The sequence below is a fragment of the Ambystoma mexicanum genome, chromosome 13, assembly GCF_040938575.1.
Source record: "Ambystoma mexicanum isolate Mex_15411 chromosome 13, UKY_AmexF1_1, whole genome shotgun sequence".
Lineage (NCBI taxonomy): Eukaryota > Metazoa > Chordata > Amphibia > Caudata > Ambystomatidae > Ambystoma > Ambystoma mexicanum.
In genome coordinates this window covers 845687341-845710856 of record NC_090938.1, presented here as the reverse complement: position 1 = coordinate 845710856, position 23516 = coordinate 845687341, and the positions used below count along the sequence as shown (strand labels likewise).

The following is a 23516-nucleotide window of genomic DNA, read 5'->3' as shown; positions in this document are numbered from 1 at the left end:
AAATGTACAAATTGACATATTTGTGCTGTAATTTTAACACATATAAACTTGTTGTATCAACTTTGGGATGAAATTAAATGTAGAGATGTTGTTTAAATGTGTATTTCATGTAGCCTTAATTCTACTGTACAGTACTATAATTTAATATAATTATCTGTTTTTGTGTGTGTCTAAAATTTGTAATAAACTAAATGGACAATAAAAAGTATTTTTTTAAAATCTTGGCATTCTATATCCTTAATATGTGCATTAACTGTGTCTGAATGTTCTGTATTCAATTCCGAAGTAAGAGTAACTGGTTCTTTGGAGTCTCGACCCTCCTCTGAGGCCAGGACCACAGTCGCCATAGTTATATCGGAGACTTCAGAGAAGTCAATTATTAAATCATGTTTGGTTTCTGCCCGCCGTTGAACTACCACGGCTGCTTTAGGCTGCCTTTGATTCGAACGACGGCTTGGAGTACCCTCCGATATCCGCTGTACATGATTTATTACTCTTGCGATCTCTCACCTGAATGCGATCGACTATTGCAGGTTGCATTTTTTTTGGTTTAGTTACGTTAGAAATTATTGCCTGCTGCTGCAAGTCAATGTTATAAGGCATTGCTGACTTTAGCGTGACATTAATAAAAAGCGAGTGGCAGACACTGAAAATAAATAACTTTGGGAGCACAAAATGCATGAGGAAACAAGGGGGAGATCCCAAAGGTCCACTCGTGTGGATTCCTACCTTAAGTATGGGAAGAACTGAGAATTTGCAATATAGGGAAGGTAGGAAAAAGGGAATGTCAACAGTTACTACTTCTCTTAGTGATTACTACTTCTCTTAGTGATTCATTCGCATTTTGGAAAAATATATAAACTTTAATATGAAGTAATTTTTAAGATAGACATAATACATATATTAATACACATAAAATTCATTTTCAGACACTCTAAAATGCATACACAATTGAGACATTGACAAAAACTGTTTCAGACATAATAGTTCTAAAAAAGTAGAAGCGTATGTTAATATAGCCGTTTGCATTTAACCTTTGCTGTGAGTCCTTAGTTTACGTGTGGTATTTGATCTTTCTAGATCTCAAAATATTTTAATGCAATCTATTTAAACTTTTAGATTGCCAACTCAACATGTTTCAGTCCTCTATAACAAGTGCTGGGACTTTCTTCAGGAGTAGTCAGACATCAAAATAGAGTGGTCAAGCAAATGGTCTGCGATCTTCCTTAGGTGAAGAGTCTTTGGTTAAAAAGAGAGATGTTTGTTGTGGTAACTGTTGACAAAACCGAAAACCAGAATTAGTATTATATAGTATTCTGGTAACACAATTTAAGGTGTTGAGGAACGGGACAGGATAGATAAATTACCTTTCCATTCTTGTGTAGGAACTCCCTTGGCGGGTAGAGAAAAATCCACATTAGTTGGGCAAGTTCTCTTGTGGGAAGTATATTTTCTTCCTTTGATACCTGCAATGGGTAGAGTGAGGGAGTAGTTAGATCTGCCTTTCCTCTATTAGTCAGGGCTAAACAAAGCCATATACATAAGGCTTCATATTGTTTTTGAAGCTTATTAGAACTAGAATGTTCTGCCTTTTTCTAAAAAGAACGCCTACCTTTAAGGGAGGTTAGTAGGGTGCTACATTCTGATCCCTGCCAGTCGGGTGATTCCTCGTGGCTGGGAATATGGAGTAAGCGAACCTTCTATTTTTCAAAATTCGTGCCGGTATACGTTCTGTGCAGCATCTAGAGGGTGGGAAATCCACATTAGTTATGCCATAGTGTTGGGTGTCGGGATCCGGGAGTTTATTGTTAATGTAGGACTATTTACCTTTTCAGCGAAGCAGGTGGACTCGTGTGTGTCCTTTCTTGGTGGATTCCTTATTCTTAACACAAGGTTTGAGTCCTTCTGTAGGATCGTGTTAGTGGAGCCGAAAGACGCATATTGATGCCGGAAGAACGCCGGTGTCGGCCGCCATATTGGGTGTATAAATTAGGAAATAGCCGTAAGAGCCTGATTTTCTGTGTTGTCCTTTTGTGTTGTTAAAAATTCTTAGAGGACTAAGTTGTTACCAATTTGAATGGGAGGCTTTTATCCTATAGTATTCTGCTGACATTGAAATTCACTATCATAAAAAGTATTTACTGCCCTGAAAAAATTCTATTTTTCATTGCGTTCTTCGTAATACAGATTTTTCACTGATTCGTCATTTTTTCAGAGTAAACATTTTTTACATTTTTAGCCATTCAATGGACTCATTGAGCCCTTTCTTGTCACTCTGTGTTAGAAAAATTAACCTTTGTTCTTTTTTGAGGAGAATTCTACTTTTAGTGAAATGGTCGTTCCCTTTTACCATTAGCAGTATAGTCCATTTGAAATCTTTGTGTCCGTGTTTGGCTTCTGAAAAGTGTTTTACTAAAGGAGCATTTAGTGTTTTGTTCTTAAGGCAGCTTTTATGTTCCTGCATTCTGACTTTTACTCTTCTGTTTGTTTTTCCTATATAATGTTTATTACAGGGACAAGTAATCAGATAGAGGACATATTCCGAATTGCAGTTCGTAAACTGTTTTTGTTGCCACATTTTAAGTAGTCCAATATCTACTTCTTTGGTTTTTTGTGTTTGTTTACACATCATGCAATTACCACATGGATAATGGCCCACAATTGGGTTAAGGCCCCAGGTTTGTGTGAGGCTTAACGTTTTGGTTCTGTTGATCTTCAGTTTGCTGCTGCTAACTCGATTTCCTAGACCTCACTATCTTTCATGAAGAAGGCCACTTACTTGTAAAACCTTTTCACAAATCCACAGAGAAAAATTCCCTTCTACACTACCCTCTAGATGCTGCACAGAACGTATACCGGCACGAATTTTGAAAAATAGAAGGTTCGCTTACTCCATATTCCAAGCCACGAGGAATCACCCGACTGGCAGGGATCAGAATGTAGCACCCTACTAACCTCCCTTAAAGGTAGGCGTTCTTTTTAGAAAAAGGCAGAACATTCTAGTTCTAATAAGCTTCAAAAACAATATGAAGCCTTATGTATATGGCTTTGTTTAGCCCCGACTAATAGAGGAAAGGCAGATCTAACTACTCCCTCACTCTACCCATTGCAGGTATCAAAGGAAGAATATATACTTCCCACAAGAGAACTTGCCCAACTAATGTGGATTTTTCTCTACCCGCCAAGGGAGTTCCTACACAAGAACGGAAAGGTAATTTATCTATCTTGTCCCGTTCCTCAACACCTTAAATTGTGTTACCAGAATACTATATAATACGGATTCTGGTTTTCGGTTTTGTCAACAGTTACCACAACAAACATCTCTCTTTTTAACCAAAGACTCTTCACCTAAGGAAGATCGCAGACCATTTGCTTGACCACTCTATTTTGATGTCTATGACTACTCCTGAAGAAAGTCCCAGCACTTGTTATAGAGGACTGAAACATGTTGAGTTGGCAATCTAAAAGTTTAAATAGATTGCATTAAAATATTTTGAGATCTAGAAAGATCGAATACCACACGCAAACTAAGGACTCACAGCAAAGGTTAAATGCAAACGGCTATATTAACATACGCTTCTAATTTTTTAGAACTATTATGTCTGAAACAGTTTTTGTCAATGTCTCAATTGTGTATGCATTTTAGGGTGTCTGAAAATGAATTTTATGTGTATTAATATATGTATTATGTCTATCTTAAAAATTACTTCATATTAAAGTTTATATATTTTTCCAAAATGCGAATTAATCACTAAGAGAAGTAGTAACTGTTGACATTCCCTTTTTCCTACCTTCCCTATATTGCAAAAAAAACGAGCACAAAACGCGGCCAACTTTTTTACCCAAGGCACGGTGCAGAAACGCAATGACTGTTCGAGCAGTAAACCAGTTTCAATGGGTTGACAAGCAAATTATAACTAGCAATTACAGGCTAGCCACAGCCCACCTACCAAACTACCTAACTGCACTCTCCAAAGCACTCGTCCCAAATGCGCGCACGCAAATGCGCGTGGCCTTGTGCTTATGTAGGCAGTAGGAAGTGGGGGCGAGTGGCTAAGTGTCCAGAGGTAAGTTTTCCCAAAAAAAGTTGTTTGAAGTATGTTTTATAATCAATAATGTTCGCACAACATCAGCAGTATAAGTCCAGCAAGTGGTATGAGTCGTCCCTGCACTTAACTGCACTCTCCAAAGCACTCGTCCCAAATGTTTTTTTTATTATTAAAAGTGTTTTACAGTTTACAAGAAACTTTTACACTCAACTAAAACAGGAGGATAATACAAAGAAATACTAAAATACGGCAACAAAAATGAGCAAAAACCATCAGTACAACAACTTTTCTCACAATGTAAATCAAAAATCCACAGAGTGAGTTGACTTCACCAAATACTAAGCCCATAGTTCTGTCCATGCTGCTTCGCCCTCAGCCATTCTGTTCTTCAAGCCCAAGAGAACTTCCTCTTGCAAAGATGTCAGAGCAATTATTACAGTTTACATGGTTAGGTCGAGCACACTTCGCAGAGGGTGAATAACTATATGGTAGTGCACTACTTACTGAGTACTCCCACGTGAACTGCTCTACCGCGACGCTGCCAATCATGGGACTGGTCGCCAGATTGAGTTTTTAATAAGAATGCATTTCTCATTGTAGTTTTAGGGTTAGCTTACCCCTTCCTATCCTGTTATATAGGCAGCACCCATCGCCATCTAGGGGGAGAACACCACGGAGGGACAGGGTGTTCTTCTAGCTAGGGTGAAGCTCAGGGAACACAATAATAGACTTTGAAAAATAGCTTCGCGACTTAATGACCATGTACCTGTCCTTGTTTTGTGTAATACTGTGATGCTAGATGTAACAGGAAGGTCTGTACCCCCATACGAGGTGCATCGAATATAAAAAACTAGTAATGTTTCTCCCCGAGTGGTTTGTACTCTTAAATCACCCCATTTTGGCACAAGCCCTACCCCACCCCATCATGAGAGAGACTCCATCCACAGATCTGCCAGGAAGAGATTAAAGAGATGGGCTCAAGAATACAATCCTGGCGAACCCCTCTTATAACTGTGATAGGGTTTGATAAATCTCCATGGGTATTTCATCTGACACTTACAATATTGTTACTGTCAGGAGGCCTCAACAAATACCCCACCTCTTAAACTTCTCCCAAAGTAAAGTTAGGTCAATATTGTCAAAGGCTGCCGTTTAATCTAAAACTGCTACATATAGCGTTTTGCCAAATGCTCCGCCTCTATCTGGGGTGCAAGTGGATAGAGCCAGGGCACTAATCAAGGCCCACAGCCCTTTCCTGAACCCTCCGCTTCTATCTGAGATGCAAGTGGATAGAGCCAGGGCACTAATCAAGGCCCCCATCCCTTTCCTGAGCCCTCCACCTCTATCTGAGGTGCAAGTGGATAGAGCCAGGGCACTAATCAACGCCCCCAGCCCTTTCCTGAACCCTCCACCTCTATCTGAGATGCAAGTGGATAGAGCCAGGGCACTAATCAACGCCCCCAGCCCTTTCATGAGCCCTCACCTCTATCTGAGGTGCAAGTGGATAGAGCCAGGGCACTAATCAAGGGCCCCACCCCTTTCCTGAACCCTCCACCTTTATCTGAGGTGCAAGTGGATAGAGCCAGGGCACTAATCAACGCCCCCAGCCCTTTCCTGAACCCTCCACCTCTATCTGAGATGCAAGTGGATAGAGCCAGGGCACTAATCAAGGGCCCCACCCCTTTCCTGAACCCTCCACCTCTATCCCAGGTGCAAGTGGATAGAGCCAGGGCACTAATCAAGGGCCCCACCCCTTTCCTGAACCCTCCACCTCTATCTGAGGTGCAAGTGGATAGAGCCAGGGCACTAATCAAGGACCCCGCCCCTTTCCTGAACCCTCCACCTTTATCTGAGGTGCAGGTGGATAGAGCCAGGGCACTAATCAAGGTTCCCGCCCCTTTCCTGAACCCTCCACCTCTATCTGAGGTGCAAGTGGATAGAGCCAGGGCACTAATCAAGGTTCCCGCCCCTTTCCTGAACCCTCCACCTCTATCTGAGGTGCAAGTGGATAGAGGCAGGGCACTAATCAAGGCCCCCAGCCCTTTCCTGAACCCTCCACCTCTATCTGAGATGCAAGTGGATAGAGCCAGGGCACTAATCAAGGTCCCCGCCCCTTTCCTGAGCCCTCCACCTCTATCTGAGATGCAAGTGGATAGAGCCAGGGCACTAATCAAGGCCCCCACCCCTTTCCTGAACCCTCCACCTCTATCTGAGGTGCAAGTGGATAGAGCCAGGGCACTAATCAAGGGCCCCATCCCTTTCCTGAACCCTCCACCTTTATCTGAGGTGCAGGTGGATAGAGCCAGGGCACTAATCAAGGGCCCCACCCCTTTCCTGAACCCTCCACCTCTATCTGAGGTGCAAGTGGATAGAGCCAGGGCACTAATCAAGGTCCCCACCCCTTTCCTGAGCCCTCCACCTCTATCTGAGGTGCAAGTGGATAGAGCCAGGGCACTAATCAACGCCCCCAGCCCTTTCCTGAGCCCTCCACCTCTATCTGAGATGCAAGTGGATAGAGCCAGGGCACTAATCAAGGTCCCCGCCCCTTTCCTGAACCCTCCACCTCTATCTGAGGTGCAGGTGGATAGAGCCAGGGCACTAATCAACGCCCCCAGCCCTTTCCTGAACCCTCCACCTTTATCTGAGGTGCAGGTGGATAGAGCCAGGGCACTAATCAAGGGACCCACCCCTTTCCTGAACCCTCCACCTCTATCTGAGGTGCAAGTGGATAGAGCCAGGGCACTAATCAACGCCCCCAGCCCTTTCCTGAGCCCTCCACCTCTATCTGAGGTGCAAGTGGATAGAGCCAGGGCACAAATCAACGCCCCCAGCCCTTTCCTGAGCCCTCATCTCTATCTGAGGTGCAAGTGGATAGAGCCAGGGCACTAATTAAGGTCCCCGCCCCTTTCCTGAGCCCTCCACCTCTATCTGAGATGCAAGTGGATAGAGCCAGGGCACTAATCAAGGTCCCCACCCCTTTCCTGAGCCCTCCACCTCTATCTGAGATGCAAGTGGATAGAGCCAGGGCACTAATCAAGGACACCACCCCTTTCCCAACCCCCCCACCTCTATCTGAGGTGCAAGTGGATAGAGCCAGGGCACTAATTAAGGTCCCTGCCCCTTTCCTGAGCCCTCCACCTCTATCTGAGATGCAAGTGGATAGAGCCAGGGCACTAATCAAGGTCCCCACCCCTTTCCTGAGCCCTCCACCTCTATCCGAGGTGCAAGTGGATAGAGCCAGGGCACTAATCAAGGTCCCCACCCCTTTCCTGAACCCTCCACCTGAGGTGCAAGTGGATAGAGGTAGGGCACTAATCAAGGGCCCCACCCCTTTCCTGAACATTCCACCTCTACCTGAGGTGCAAGTGGATAGAGCCAGGGCACTAATCAAGGTCCCCACCCCTTTCCTGAACCCTCCACCTGAGGTGCAAGTGGATAGAGCCAGGGCACTAATCAAGGCCCCCGCCCCTTTCCCGAGCCCTCCACCTCTATCTGAGATGCAAGTGGATAGAGCCAGGGCACTAATCAACGCCCCCAGCCCTTTCCTGAGCCCCACCTCTATCTGAGATGCAAGTGGATAGAGGCAGGGTACCAATCAAGGTCCCCATCCCTTTCCCAAATCCCCCACCTCTATATGAGGTGCAAGTGGATAGAGCCAGGGCACTAATCAAGGTCCCTGGCCCTTTCCTGAGCCCTCCACCTCTATCTGAGATGCAAGTGGATAGAGCCAGGGCACTAATCAAGGGCCCCACCCCTTTCCTGATCCCTCCACCTCTATCTGAGGTGCAGGTGGATAGGGCCAGGGCACTAATCAAGGCCCCCAGCCCTTTCCCAAACCCCCCCACCTCTATATGAGGTGCAAGTGGATAGAACCAGGGCACTAATCAAAGGCCTCACCACTTTCCGGAACCTTCCACCTCTACCTGAGGTGCAAGTGGATAGAGCCAGGCACTAATCAAGGCCCCCATCCCTTTCCTGAGCCCTCCACCTCTATCTGAGGTGCAAGTGGATAGAGCCAGGGCACTAATCAAGGCCCCCATCCCTTTCCTGAACCCTCCACCTCTATCTGAGGTGCAAGTGGATAGAGCCAGAGGACTTTTTTTTTTTAAACTTTCTTTATTGATTTTCCATGACAATTAAATACAAGGGCCATGCACCGGCAATCACAAGTGTAACAAACCCCTCATCTCTCCCCCCTCCCCCTTTCTTTTTTACATCCTTTTCAACCCTTCAGATCTGGTGTGCGTTGGAGCCAGTAATAACGGGTTACATTACATGAGCTCGAGAAGTCAGGTTGTGTTTTGGATTGGTTGTTGTTGGCTATGATCTGGAGACGAGGCTTGTGAGTCCCAGTTAGATGACAGCAAATAGTCTATGTATGGGCCCCATATATCTGGCGGACGTGCATGTAATGGCAACGTTTTAATAAAGCTGGTTTCCACGTCTTGACAGTACGTGATGTCTTGTAGCCAGCGTTGCCAGCTTGGAGGCCGGGCCTTTCACAATTACATGCACTTCTTCTGCGGCGGGCCAGGACGAGAAGTAGATTCATCAGTCGGCGGACTGTGTCTGGTTGGTGAGCCCTAGCAGTGTCATTAGTGGGTCCGCCTCTAGTTGTGTTCCGATAATTGCTGACGTTTTCTCTAGGACTGCATTCCAGAATTTGGCAATTGTGGGGCATAACCACACCAGATGCACAAAGTCTGCTTCTGGTTCGCCGCACCGGTTGCATGCAGCGGATTCAGATGGTTTCTGTGCATGAAGCTTTGCCGGTGTGCGGTACACCTGGTGGAGGAAATTGAAATGGATCTGCCTGTATCTGGTGTTAATTGCCACTTTTTTTGTGAGCCAGAGAATATAATTCCAGTCTTTATCAGTTATCGTGGTATTCAGAGCTCTTTCCCATTTTCTCCTAGGTCCTGAGTTTGGTGGAGTCTCTGATCGAGAGGGACTTGTAAATGTTTTCGACCAGGCACCCTTCTCCTTGAGCTTGTATTGTTGCATGTAGTAGTGGCCAGGTAGCGGGCTGGTCTGGGAACGTGGGGGATTTTAGCTCAGAGGGTATGTCGTAGTCTGAAATAGATTAATGTGTCTAGTGCATTGTTGCTTCCCCTTTCCCGAGCTTGTTGGGGTGACAAAAATGTGCCGTTTGGGAACAGATCTCCAAGGGATTTTATTTGTAGTTTTTCTGTCCATTGGAGGAAAATCTTTTCTGTGGTGAGCAGTAGTCCCGGAATAAATTTCGCCGGAAGGAGGGGGGGAATATCTGTTTTGGATTCTGCTCTTTGCCATCTATTTCCAGATTGAATACATTGTGTGAACGATATTCATCTGTGTTCTGGGTGGTTGTGTTTCGCCAAAGATCACGGCTCGGAGCAGGTGAGGTGTTGCCAGAGCTCTCTCTATCTGGACATGAGTTCTAATAAAATGACTAGCATACCAATGGCTGAGGAATTGGGCTTGGGCAGCCCAGTAGTAGTGCTCTATATCTGGGAGAGCTAGTCCTCCTTGTGCCACCGAGAGTGTCAGCTTAGTGTATGCCACTCTTGCAATTTTGCCTGCCCACACCAGGTCATGGATCACGCTTCTGATACGTTGTATGAACTTCTGTGTTAGGATTAGTGGGATGTTTGAGAAGAGAGAGTAGTTTTGGAAGGAAGGATGACCATTTTAACCAGGGCTACTCTGCCCCAAAGTGTGAGTGGGAGTGTTTTCCATCTGTTGACTTTGTTTTGAATGGTCACTAATGCAGATTCACAATGATCTTGCATAATATCACGGCAGGATCTGGACATAAAGATCCCCAGGTATCTAACTTTTGAGTGCTGCCATTTGAAGCCATAGTCATTAGTGAATTCCTTGGTGGTTGCCGTCAGTGGGAATATTATCGATTTTGAGTTATTCATTTTTAGTCCTGAGAAATTGCCGAATTTCAGTATTGTGTGTATCACTGGGTTTAGGTTTTCAGCGGGATCTTGCAAAAATAGTGCAATATCATCTGCGTAAATGGAAACTATCATCCTGTGCGTACCTAGGGAGAGTCCGCGATGTAGGTGGCAGAGTCTTAGATCAGAGGCCAGGGGTTCCATAACCAAGGCAAATAGTAATGCTGACAGGGGGCAGCCTTGTCTCGTTCCTCGTCGTAAATTTATTTCGGTTGAGCATCTGTTGCCTATTGTTATGTAAGAAGTGGGTTTTTTGTACAGTCGAGCAATCAAGTGTATAAAGCGTTTGCCGAGGCCCATACGTTTTAAGACTGAATAGATGAAGGGCCATTCAACTGAGTCGAATGCCTTTTCTGCATCTAATAGTACTACTACTGCCTGGTTTTCTGGGTCAAGAGCTTCCATCAAGCCAAACATTCTTCTGATGCCAAACGAGATATTCCTGCCTGACACGAAACCTGCTTGATCAGCCAGCACTAAAGCTGGCATTAGGGGGAATAGTCTCTTGGTAAGAATTTTAGCAAACATTTTGTCGTCTAGATTTATTAATGATATGGGTCTATAGGAGGCACAGTCTTCTTTGGGTTTGCCGGGTTTAAGAAGGAGGATAATGTTGGCCATGTAGAGTGTTGGCGGTAGTTGTCCATTAATCAGGGCCTCTTCGTAGACTTGAAGCAGTAGTGGTGCCAGGAGGTCTGCATAGGCTTTATAGAATTCACCCGTTAGCCTGTCTGGGCCGGGTGCTTTTGTGTTTGGTAGCTCCTTAATCACTTTGGAAATGTCTTCATTATTGATGAGCTGGTTAAGAGATTCTCGAAGTTCAGCATTCGTCCAGTACAGCTCTATTGTGTCCAGGTATTGTGCTAGTTCTATGGGGTCGGCAGTATAATGCGACTCAAAGATCTTGGTAGAACTTGCGAAAGGTCTCCAATATTTCTTCTTCGGTGTAGAAGGGGTTTCCTGTATGGTTGAGGACTGATTCTATCGTCGTGGGTTTCCTCTCCGTCGCTATAAGTCTTGCTAGGAGTGCCCCAGGTTTTTGTCCCTCGCCGTATTGTCGGACCTTATGATGTCTTGTAAGACATTTTATTTCCCTTTCTGCCGTGGTTTGAAAGGTCCCTAGTTCTTGTTTAAGCATTGCTAGAGTTCGAAGATCATTAGCGGAAGAAAGCGTGTGTTCCAAATCTTTTAGCCTGGTCTCGCTAGCAATCAGTTCCCTTCTTATCAGTTTGAGTATCCCATTTTCTTTTGCTAGGCAGACTACTCTGACATAGCATCTAAACGTTTTCGATAGCGTGCCTGCTGAGGCCACGGAGCCCTGGTTAATTTCTATGAAGGATGTGATTTTGACTTGTAGTGCCTCAGCGGACACTTGGTCCCGGAGGGCTCCGGGTTTAAATCTCCAGTGCGGTCTTTTGGGATCTTCTTGAGACGTGATACACTCAAGGGTAACTGCTGAATGGTCTGATAGCGACCTGGGAAGGATGTGGCATTCGCCCCATTGATATTGGCTGTCGGAGGACACGAGAAGGTAGTCTAGTCTCAAGCTGGTTTTATGGACCCAGGAGTAGTAGGTATATTCTTGGGATTCCCTGTGTTTGCTTCTCCAGATGTCTTTGAGGTCGTATGCCTAACATATCTCGGTGATTTGCAGACTTGCTTTTGAGGGGGGAGTTGTTGTGTTGTGGGATTTATCCTTGCACAGATCTAGCGGTGTGTTGAGGTCTCCTCCCCAAATGATTTTGACTTTCTTGTTTGATTCTAAATGGGACATTATCCAGTTGAAATGATTGGGTCCGTCCGTGTTTGGGCCATAGGAGTTTATGAATATAATCTCTTCTCCGTCGAGTTTTTATTAATTTGAAGTTGGTCGTTTTGTTTATTAGGATGGCGACTCCTCTTACGTATGAGGAGAAGGATGCAAAGTACCTGTGGCAGCCCCATTCCTTAGCCCACATGTTTTCGGAGGAAGGGTGTAAATGTGTTTCTTGGATAAGGGCTATATCAGTTTTGTGTCGGCGGAGGTACTGTGTTATCTTCCTGGTCTTGGTGGACTGGTTGCCGCCTTTAATATTCCATGTTGTTAAGTTGAACAGGTACGTTTTTTTCTCAGTGTTTCAGCTGGGTATTTGAGTGCTACTGTGCCTTCGGGTGAGCTGTTTTCAAGGCTCCATATTTGTCGGCTTGTGGTTGATTGTTGGATATCCGGGTCTTGGCTTGGTGCGTTCCAGCGCGGGGGGTGAGGGGGGTGAGGGCTCGAGATGTCTTGTTTTGGTTCGTTGCATGTGTTACCTTCTGTACATTCTTAAACTCGGCGTCCCCCAACTTGCCTGTTCTCCCCCCTCCCTTTCTCGCGAGCAACCCCCAAATTGCTTTTTCTCCTGCGCCCTCCCCATTAGCTCCCACCCTGTGAACTGTAACTGTGCCGTGCAAGGGGCATTGGGAGCTTCCCAAGTCCTGTGGCTCTCTTCTCTTTTTTGTGTTGATTCCGATGGGTCTGTTGCGATATTCGTCATCTTGGTTGGATTCGGGTGCCATGTTACGGCGGGTTTCTCCGTGCTCTATCCCTCTGTGGTAGCCGTGGGTTATTGTTGGGAGGCCCACATCCAGCTCGGTCCAGATATGCATTGGTTTCTTCGGGCAATTGAAAGAATTTAATTTTCCATTCGTGTTGAATTCGAAGTCTAGCAGAAAAGAGCATTGAGTAGGGTATCTGATTATCGCATAGTCTTTGTTTTACACTCAAAGGATCTTCTTTGTGCTTGGACAGTTGGGGAGAAGTCTGGGTAGAAGTGGATTGAGTCACCGTCGTAGTGCAGGTCGCCTTTCTCTCTTGCAAGTCTCAGAATCGCGTCGCGATCTTTATAGTTAAGTAGTTTTGCGATGATTGGGCGGGGTGGGGCTCCTGGGATCGGTCTCGTGGATGGGATCCTGTGTGCCCTTTCAATGACGAACAGTCTTCTGAACCCAAAGAGTTCTGTACACATTGTTTTGATATAGTCTTCCATTTTTGTTTGTTGCTGTTGTTCCCTGACCCCTACATTTCTCACGTTGTTTCTCCTAGAGCGCCCTTCGAGGTCTTTGTTCTTTGCGTGTACTGCTTTCATTTGTGTTTCCAAGGTTGTTACTCTTGTTGCCCGGGACGTTGTGTTGTCGTCCAAGTCGGATACTCGTTGTTCTACATTGTCTAGACGGTCAGCATGCTTGTCCAGCCGATGTAGTTGATCCACCTTGGAGGAGAGGCCATCAATTTCGCTGTCAAGGCCTCCAATCCCTGCTTTTAGTTCAAGGAGAATTTCTCTGATGTCTAGGGACTTGGGGTTGGGGGGGGGTCATCTTCGTGCGGTGTCTCTTGTGATGGAGACCCCGGCCTGCTTTGGATGTAGTACCAGCTTCAAAGTTCAGCTTGCGTTGTAGTTTATCTGTTTTTCCCATATTGTGGTCGGGCAAATTAGGGGGGAAATCTGAAGATGTTGGCTGTAGAGGCTGAGCTGCTGACGCAAGGCAATGTTGATCCGTTGTGTTCGCTTTGTCTCCTTATGTGTGTGGTGGTGAGAGGCAAGTGGGGCGCGCCTGTTCTGCACTGGTCCTGGGATTGTGATTCTGCCTCTCGCACTGATGGGATATGCTTAGGAGTATTAGGGCGTTGTCCACTGCGCTCGAGTTCGTGTGGCCGGGGGGTGGGGGGTCTTATGATCGCTGGGTCTTAGATGGATTGAACTGCCTTATGCACAACCCCAGGGGTGTTTGCTTTATGCAACGTGTTGGTCTTGCTGATATAGCGCTTGGTTTCGGGCGTTGATGGGGCTTGCTATTGGCAATTATGGTCTCACTCCCTGTGCTCCCGCTGAGAAGTATCAGTGTATTTATTACCGGGGTGTGGCTGAGTGTCAGGACCAGGATTCGCTCTCTGGGTGTCGCTGGGGTTCTCAGCACAGTCTAATCCCAGCTTGATATGTCACAGCAATGGGTATGCACCCCCCGGGCCTCCGTACCTTAGGTCTGTGATGGTCCTTTTCGGTGCCTCGCCGTTGGGACCAGCTCTCAGTCTGCTATGGATGTCGGGGAAGATGTTCCAGCCTCTGGTAGTAGCTGTCGGCGAGGAGCGCCGTGGCCCGCAGCAGGTGTCTCCCGTCATCGGCGATATATACTGTTGGGTGGAGAGTTCTCGTTGTCACGTTTTGTCCGCTGTTGGCCTGGTCTCCGGAGCGCTGGTGGAGCGCCTCTTCAGCCCTCTCCCCCAACGGGCTGTGTTTTGGGTTATGTAGGGTGAGATGCTGCTCATCTCTGCCCCAGCGAGCAGCTTACCTTGTGCCCGCTCACTGGCCGAGTGCTTGCCGGGGCCCCTCCGCAGGCGTCTACGGCTTTGCTAGCAGCCCAGGTGGGTGTCTTTCGGCAGCCGTGGTTCCGATGTCCCGCCGGGGCCCCCCCGCTTGTTTTCCTTTATCAGGATTTTTCACACTGGGTGCCTCAGAACCTGGTCTGGCGTGCCGGCTGGCGTCCCTGTTGTGCGTGCTATGGCGGCGGGGCTGGGACTCGTTCTTGCGCCCTCCCAGCACTGACGTGTAGTTGGAGGACTTCTTGTGGGGGGCTGGTGTTATGCGTCTTGACTGGTGTCTCTGAATAGTCCTCCGGACGTGCCTCCAGTTCTTTGCTCGATCCCTGGGCTTGTTTTCACTGAGAGGTTTTGGGCGGCGGCGGAGTGTTTGCAGGCCAGTGCGTCCTTTTCGTTTCTGGTCTGGCTGCCCAATGGGCCGTTTCTCTGCTCCTGGTTCTCCAAACTTTGTGATTTTGGGGTGAACGGTCTTATGCTTCTCTTGTCAGATTTGATGCAAGTTTTTGGGTCTAATACCCACCGGATCAGTCTCGATTAGCCAGGATTTATCAAGAGCCACACGGGAGCTCAGATGAGTGGCCATTTTGGTCAGCTCTCTAGCATCCTCTCCGAGAGCCAGAGGACTAATCAAGGGCCCCACCCCTTTCCTGAACCCTCCACCTCTATCTGAGGTGCACGTGGATAGAGCCGGAGGACTAATCAAGGTTCCCACCCCTTTCCTGAACCCTCCGCCTCTATCTGAGGTGCACGTGGATAGAGCCGGAGGACTAATCAAGGTTCCCACCCCTTTCCTGAACCCTCCGCCTCTATCTGAGAGGTGCAAGTGGATAGAGCCGGAGGACTAATCAAGGGCCCCACCCCTTTCCTGAACCCTCCGCCTCTATCTGAGGTGCAAGTGGATAGAGCCAGGGCAACCAGACAGGATTTACTTATTTCTCGCACGTACACAACACGGGCTCAAGAATAGATTATCTTTGGGCCACTGTGGGGCTCCTAGGGAAAATACAGCAGGCTGAGATGGGCACAACAACTCTCTCTGATCACGCCCCAGTCTGGGCCTCCCTCCATTGGTCAAAAACACGCAAGACTATAGGGCTGGCACCTTCCAGAAGACATTGTCAAGAGATCAGGTCATGGGACAGACTCTCAGAGAGCACATTACAGACTACATAGACACCAGGAACTCTCTGGGAGGCCCTGAAGGCGGTCACAAGGGGACATCTCATAGCTCATAAATCACAGAGGGAGAAACAGATCCGTCAATGGGAAGCAGAATTGGAGGCAAACATTAGGGCGATCCAAGCCAAGGTCATACAAACACCAACTAGGAAACTCCAAAAAACCCTAAGACACGTCCAAGGGCCGCTGGAAACACTAAAAAGGCGGAGAGGGACCTCCTTTACACCAAGCATTGGTACTATGTGAAAGCTAACAAGGCCGACAAACTCTTAGCTAGACAACTGAAAGGGAAGGAGCAGTCCCAGACAATAGAGGCCCTCAAAGACGACATGGGACAGATAAAAACGTTATATATTCAAACGCTTCTACCAGGAGCTGTGCTCCTCGGACCGTCCGGGGATGGAACGGCAGAAGGCACATCTAGAAGAGGTTACCCTCCCATTAATTTCAGAGGAAGAAAAATGTCACCTGGACAGGGACATCTCATTAGAAGAGGTAAACAAAGCAATTCAGGACCTCCCCAAAAATAAAGCCCCAGGCCCAGATGGGCACACTGCTCTGTTCTATAAGACATATAAAGATATTCTTGCCCCCGTCCTCACAGACCTCTTCAACTCATTTAAAGAGAGGGGGAACGTCACCCAAACCATGAATGAAGCAAAAGTATTGGTATTCCACAAAAAGGGGAAGGATGAACAACTCCCAAGCGTGTACCGCCCGATAGCACTAATCAACCTGGCCGCAAAATTATACTCCAAGATACTAGCCACAAAGCTGGCACAACTCCTCCTGAAGCTCATCCATTTAGATCAATCAGGGTTTGTCCCAAACAGACAAACACATGATAACGTTAGAAGGGTCTTACATTTAGTGGAAAAAATTGGGTCACTCAATTCCCCGCAGCCATGGTCGCCATAGACGCAGAGAAAGCGTTTGACCGGGTGGAGTGGTCGTTCCTCTTCTTAATACTGAAGTAAATGGGCATGGGCAAAGCTTTCATAGATATGGTCCGCGCTAACTACAAATCCCCGACGATAAGGCTTGCAGTGAATGGCGGGGGGGCTATCCGATATATTACAAATAGAGAGAGGCACCAAGCAAGGATGCCCACTATCCCCACTACTAAATGCATTAATTATACCTAGAACCCCTACTGACAAAAATTTGAGAAGCACAGGATAGGGCGGTGGCGACAACATCCCCCAGACACTTCCTATGGATCAGCAAACAACACAAACACCCCAATGTCCATATAAGTGAAATAATGAAATCGACCATGAGTCTATGGTACAAAGCCACACAGAAAGGGACCCTAACAAAGGAACCAGCCCCTTTTATGCCACTATTTAAAAACCCGGAATTCCCCCCAGGAATGGAAAAGGGGGCATTTCGGAAACAGGAAGAGGCGGGGTGTAAAATGGTAGGAGATATGTTTCAAGACCAGCAGATCAAATCAGTTGCGAAATGCGAGACATCGTTTAGTCTGTCCCCCAGAGACAGATACAAATATGAACAAATACACCATTGGTTGAGTACGCAGCGCATACAAAGCGCGGCGACTAGAGCTCTAACCCCGTTTGAAACATACAGAATGACTCACAGGTAATCGCAAGTTTGTCTCCAATACATATAGATACCTAAACGCACAAGAAGAAACTGTAAAGTGGCAATACATAAAAAGATGGGAGAAAACACTTAAAACCTCACTCCCCATGGACAGGTGGGAATTTATATGGGGCAGAATACCGAAGCTCACTAAAGCCATTCAAACAAGGGAAAAGTGGATGAAAATGATAATGCAATGGCCCTACACGCCAGAACGACTACACGCAATGTATGGCACTACCCCAGATAGATGCTGGAGGGTATGTGGAGGTCGAGGAGACTGGCGACATGTCTGGTGGGACTGCCCGAGCCCAAGTACTTTCTGGGGAGAGCAGGGAATGTTCCCAGAGGCGAAGGGCTGAGGGGAACAAGTGTGGCTGGGGGGCCTCTGGGACAACAGGGACAAACAGTGGAACGTGACACAGAAAAGAAACTTTATGGTTCTACTGATAGGGGCATGGATGGAAATAGCCTCCCACTCACAGTGGATTGGACGAGAAGAGTATGGTCATACCTAGCCATGGAGTGAATAACTTACTCTATCCAGGGGGAACATCAAAAGTTCAGAACAGACTGGGGTATAGCTCTGGGGTACCTCCAGTCGGACTACAATGAACAATGGTGCCCACATAAAATAAGGACACTGGACCTCTTCAACTGAAGTAGCTAAGTGAATCAGCAAATTCCTGAAAGACAGAGAATGGACTAAACTTTTCCGGAGAGGAGGGGGTAAGGGACAAGGGGGGGGTGAAATGTTGTATACAATGTTACATTTTTTTAAATTAATAAAAACAGTTTAAAAAAGAAATACATGAGAGAGTGGGAAAAAAGGGTCTCACTAACTCCAAGTAAAAATGAGAAAGTCCTAGAGACAAGCAAAAGAGCTGGGGGTCTCTAAGGTAGAGAGGAATTCGCACATTTCTGAGAATTCTCCCTAACAGCCCCCAGACATCTTCGCCCAGTTACAGAACATAACATTGACAAAGTTCATTCCACTGACAACATACAAACAAATAATGTATTGTTTATCATTCTTTCACAGACACAGTCAACACGGCTATCCCTGCACACACTCACTCGCACCTCCATTGACATGCCCTGTGTGCACACAACACACATGCATACGTACAACTAAAACGTGAGACGGTGGCACAACGGCCATTGAGGAGACGTGGCTTTAGCCCCCCTAACATTTTTGGGCGATGTTGAGTTGAGCTGGCTGAAGTGCAGAGCCGTGGTAGCAGAGGGCCCGACACACACACAGTAAACAGTGCTGGGGCTGAACTTTTAACAAAGGCTCAGCAATTAATAATGTAAAGCCTTTGTCGTTAGCACCCGCACTCTTATGCATACATTTGTAGGCAATTGAAATGATGGGGGTATGTCAGGGGTAGGGCAGTTTCTAGTCCATTTGGTGCCCAGGGCGAAACACCAAAATGTGCCCCCTCCCCGCACTGGGCATGCGCGCCACTCCCAAACTACTTGCTTTCTATTGCCTGTTACCGGTTACCCTGTTTTCCCAAAGACCTGGGAAGCCCCGTCTCTGTCCCTTCCCCCCCTACTGGCTGTTGGGTGGAAGTTACATATATGGTATTGTAGTGAAGTCCAGGCCAGACTGGCTGGAGCCTTCCCAGTGACTGTATGTTGTGCGACCTGAGTGAATGGAGTGTGTGATCAATATGCACTTGTTGTGGATGTCTGGTTTGCAGTATGAAACACAATGACTGAGACAGCCCTGCCCGAAACTGGTATGAATGCAGTGTGTAGTGTTGAATGGCTGAGAACTTGTCCCAATCCACATTTCTTGTTGTGAGTGTCTGAGAGGGAGGAGGGTGGCCTGAATGCACTGTACGCCTGATTGGCTGACTGACTGCTGAATGCCCTTCTGAGTGATTGGTTGCCTGAGTGTGACCCAGCAGAATGAATGGGAGATCAACTGGTATATCTGGGGGCCTCTCACTGCTAGAATTAGCTCAGGAGCTGAAGTAGAAACTGAAGCTGAATTTCGAAGCCGAACCCGAAGAAGGTTGACTGCTGTTACCTTCACTGCAATCTGAAAGCTGCCGTGACATCGAGACTGATCCAAGAGAGGATCTGGTTAAGCGCACTCTTCCCGTGCTCCGAGGGACCATCGAGCATTGCTAACCTTCGCCGAAGCTCCCTGGATATCAGACCCTCGACAGGCTGCCGACCGGAGATGGGGACCGCCGAGGAGAACGAAGATAAGCACCAGACATTCCGTCCACCTTCGTCAACCAGGGTTTGCAGGTTTGCTATATAAATGCTGGAGGCCCGTTGAAGCCGTGTTGCCCAGAAGCAGGGACCGCCTGATGCCGTGCCATTGACGACCGGAGCTGCAACGATTCCTTGATTAAGACATTTTGATTCCCGGACATGCTCGTTCTCATAGCCGACCGCTTTATCCCACCGGAGAAGGCCAGGCCGTCGACGCACCGAGGAGCATGCACCAGTGGGTTTCTCGCCACCCAAAGACCGTAGAGATGCCGGACGACTCGATGCCCTTGCTGGGCCACAGTTCTTCAAACTCTTTACGGTCCTGAACTATCGACATTGAGGTGCCCTGCACGCATCTTCCTTGCAGGACGTCTTCGACCTATCATCAAAAAGCACTGCCAGGACTGACGCTGCTGCCTCAATGCCGAGTTCACTTTCTTTGAGGGATCTCGACGATCCGTGGCTCCTGCTTTAAAGGGAGCTGCTCAAGAAGGATCCGTCGCCGAACTCTGCAATTCCAGGTACATTGCAGTGGTAGAAACATTGTAGAAGGGAATAAGACTAATTGAACAATATATGGACTGGGCTTGTGATATATCTTTACTTTACAGGTGGGTGGGTGATCTCCACACAGAACTGTGTCTAGTGGTAGGGGCCAGTATTCTGCCAATTGTTCTAACCAACTGCTTTCCTCCTATGTCTATTGTTGGTTTCCTTTATTAAATTGATTTGTGTGACATTTGACCCGAGTACAGTTAATGCACTTTAATGAAATCTGCTCATTGTGGTACCACTTAGAACATCCAAAAGACCAGCTCTAGTTTTGCATGGTGCATTGGGACACATTCAGTTTGTTCTGGAAAGAGGATACCCCTGAACATCATCAGTGTGTTTGTGTGACCCTGGGCAGCACTCCACCCTCAGTGTGTTTGTGTGACCCTGGGCAGAACTCCGCCCTCAGTGTGTTTGTGTGACCCTGGGCAGCACTCCACCCTCAGTGCGTTTGTGTGACCCCGGGCAGCACTCCAGCCTCAGTGCGTTTGTGTGACCCCGGGCAGCACTCTAGCCTCTGTGTGTTTGTGTGACCCTGGGCAGCACTCCGCCCTCAGTGTGTTTGTGTGACCCTGGGCAGCACTCCGCCCTCAGTGTGTTTGTGTGACCCTGGGCAGCACTCCGCCCTCAGTGTGTTTGTGTGACCCTGGGCAGCACTCCGCCCTCAGTGTGTTTGTGTGACCCTGGGCAGCACTCCGCCCTCAGTGTGTTTGTGTGACCCTGGGCAGCACTCCGCCCTCAGTGTGTTTGTGTGACCCTGGGCAGCACTCCACCCTCAGTGTGTTTGTGTGACCCTGGGCAGCACTCCACCCTCAGTGTGTTTGTGTGCCCCTGGGCAGCACTCCACCCTCAGTGTGTTTGTGTGACCCTGGGCAGCACTCCACCCTCAGTGCGTTTGTGTGACCCTGGGCAGCACTCCAGCCTCTGTGTGTTTGTGTGACCCTGGGCAGCACTCCACCCTCAGTGCGTTTGATTGACCCTGGGCAGCACTCCGCCCTCAGTGTGTTTGTGTGACCCTGGGCAGCACTCCGCCCTCAGTGTGTTTGTGTGACCCTGGGCAGAACTCCACCCCTCATTTTTCTTCTTGTCAGAAATGGGGGCCTCTTAGAAATAGGTTGCACGCTTGCGTCTCCGTTTACACTGAATAGAATACCTGCGCGTTTACGTCTATACTGCACCCGAGAAGTTGAATGTGCCGCGATGCGCCGTGCAAAACTGGGGGGCGGGGGTGTTTGGGGGGTTCTGAACATTTACTATTATCTAGTACTGGCACTACATTGAGTAGAAAGCGCCCTGGCAATGTCTGCACATCTCGCCACGAGGCATGTCCCAGGTCCATTCTGCATGCAATTAGGAAAATAATAAGCAAGATCACGCCCCCACCCCTCCCGCAAAGAAATCTAGGAAGTTGGCGGGGGGGGGTATTTAGGGTGAAAAAAGAAGGCATTGCTCTGCCCTCCAGTCTGCAGCTGCAGGAGAGCTAAGAAGGAGCTATTGAACATTATATAGATGGCTCCATGTGACCGTATCTGGACCCTCTGGCCGCTGCAGGGAGGTCCAACTCTTCAAATTGTGTTTTTAGGTCCTTTTGAACCCTGGTGTGTAATCGGAAAGGGGCCAATATGGATCAGTATCAGAGATCGATGTCGCAGTGGGCAACACAGCGGGTGAACGGGCATCGCAGTTTGTGTAGGGGCAGGAGTAGAGCATGGGGGTGCAGCAATCGGTGCAGGTGTGGCCGAGCACAGGAGCACGTCCCTGGGGGAGCGGCACCACAATGCCGAAGTGATCGCACGAGCTTGAGAACATGTAACGCGCCCGCTTGGAAAGTTTGCAGAGCAAGTGCCTGCACTTGAACAGATGCCGCGGCGCCCTGGCAATGGGGCAGCACCCTGGCAATGGGGCAGCACGCTGCAGCACCCACCCCAGCACCCTGGTAGCGGGCCAGCACGCAGCAGCACCCACTCCAGCACCCTGGCAATGGGGCAGCATCCTGGCATTGGGGCAGCAGCACACACCGCAGCTCCCTGGCAATGGGGCAGCATCCTGGCAATGGGGCAGCAGCACGCACCCCAGCACCCTGGCAGTGGGGCAGCACGCCGCAGCACCCACCCCAGCACCCTGGCAGCGGGTCAGCACGCAGCAGAACCCACTCCAGCAGCCTGGCAGTAGGGCAGCACGCGGCAGCACTCACTGGAGCACTGGGCCAGCACCCTGGCAGTGGCAGTCAGGGCGAGGGACTGAGCGGCGCGCTTCATGTAACGGGACAGCGGCAGCCCGGCTGGGCTAGCGCCTGGATGCCCAGTGCAGGAACGCGAGGCGCACTGCCGGGCGACTACGGACAGTGTGCAAGCAGCTAGAGGAGGGTCGCTGGGGGAATTAGGAATATGGAATGTAAAGGAAATGAATCTGAAGCTGCAGGGCGAGTTGGGCGCCTGCACTCACCTGGGGGCGTCGCGGCGCTCTAGTTGCAGTTCAGTGCATGCCCTGGGGAGGATGAGCCGGATCCCTGCCGGGGGTCCGTGTTCCAGCAGCGATGCCCGCTCGGGGTGGAGGGTGCGCTGTGATCTAGTTCTGGCTCCCGGGAGCCCTTTATAAAGGCTTCAGCACCTAAATATGAGCTGGCCAATCAGCTCAATCAGCCTGCCAGCCGCCGTCCAATCAGCGTTGAAGTGCGTCCGCAACCCTGCAGTGCTCTCTTTTATACCCCGCCCACGACGGTGTTTTCTCTCTGACAGGTAAGTATGGAAACAGCTCAACGCAATGACTCACAACTGGCACTTCAGGTTGGTTATCTCCAGACCCAGGCATTCAAGTGACTAAATTGTCCACAACCAATTCTAACCACCCCCTTTTTCCGACCAGTATTATTATAAATATTTATTGGAACCCTGCTTCATCCTCGGAATTACAATTCTTAGATAAAATTGAGAATGTTCTAAACAAAATTTTACTTCAACCTGAAGTCAAAACTACAATATTAGCAGGTGATTTCAATATGAATACCCTCTTTTCTTCTAAAAATTGTCCGGATTCGAGAGCATCAAAATGGATACGTTTGATGAGCTCGAGAAAATTCACCATGCTCAACGGATCCACTCCGGAACTCGAGCCAATCCATTTTAGATTATGTGTATATTAATTCTGATTCAAACAAGCTAATGGCCTCCTTTGAGGTTCTACCCACCACACTGAGTGACCATAATAGATTGCAAGTTAGTTGGCTTCCTCACTCATTTGTCAAGCCATCTGAGTTCTCCTACAAACGTGAAATTAATAATGCTGGCAATCGTATTAGATGGTTTCCTAGTCAAATCAACAAATTACATCAGAGACTGAAAGTGGAAAAAATCCCAAACATCCTGTTCCTCGCAAACATTCTACAATGACTGCATCATGATATCAATACAGGAATCTTCTCCTTTAAATTCCTCGAAAATCGTACACAAGTACACCAAAATCCATGCTATCTACAATCTCAAGCAAGATCTTAAATCTGCACTCAGATCTCCATCTGTTAGGTTCTCCAAAAGTTTAAAGACCCAGTTTAAGACAAGTTAAGGAAACAAGATCAAACACATACTATCAACTTACAAACAAGGACGTGCTGAGTTG

At 48.1% G+C, this 23516-nt stretch overlaps 1 protein-coding gene across 1 annotated transcript in view; it reads right to left on the bottom strand.

Moving 5' to 3' along the window:
• The window catches only part of LOC138520611 (uncharacterized), an 88516-nt gene extending 65995 nt beyond the window's left edge, over positions 1-22521 (bottom strand). The window contains exon 1 of the mRNA XM_069632934.1: positions 22347-22521. The gene's annotated coding sequence lies outside the window, so the exon portion shown is untranslated. The remainder of the gene's footprint in view (positions 1-22346) is intronic.
• Between the last annotated feature and the right edge of the window lie 995 nt (positions 22522-23516).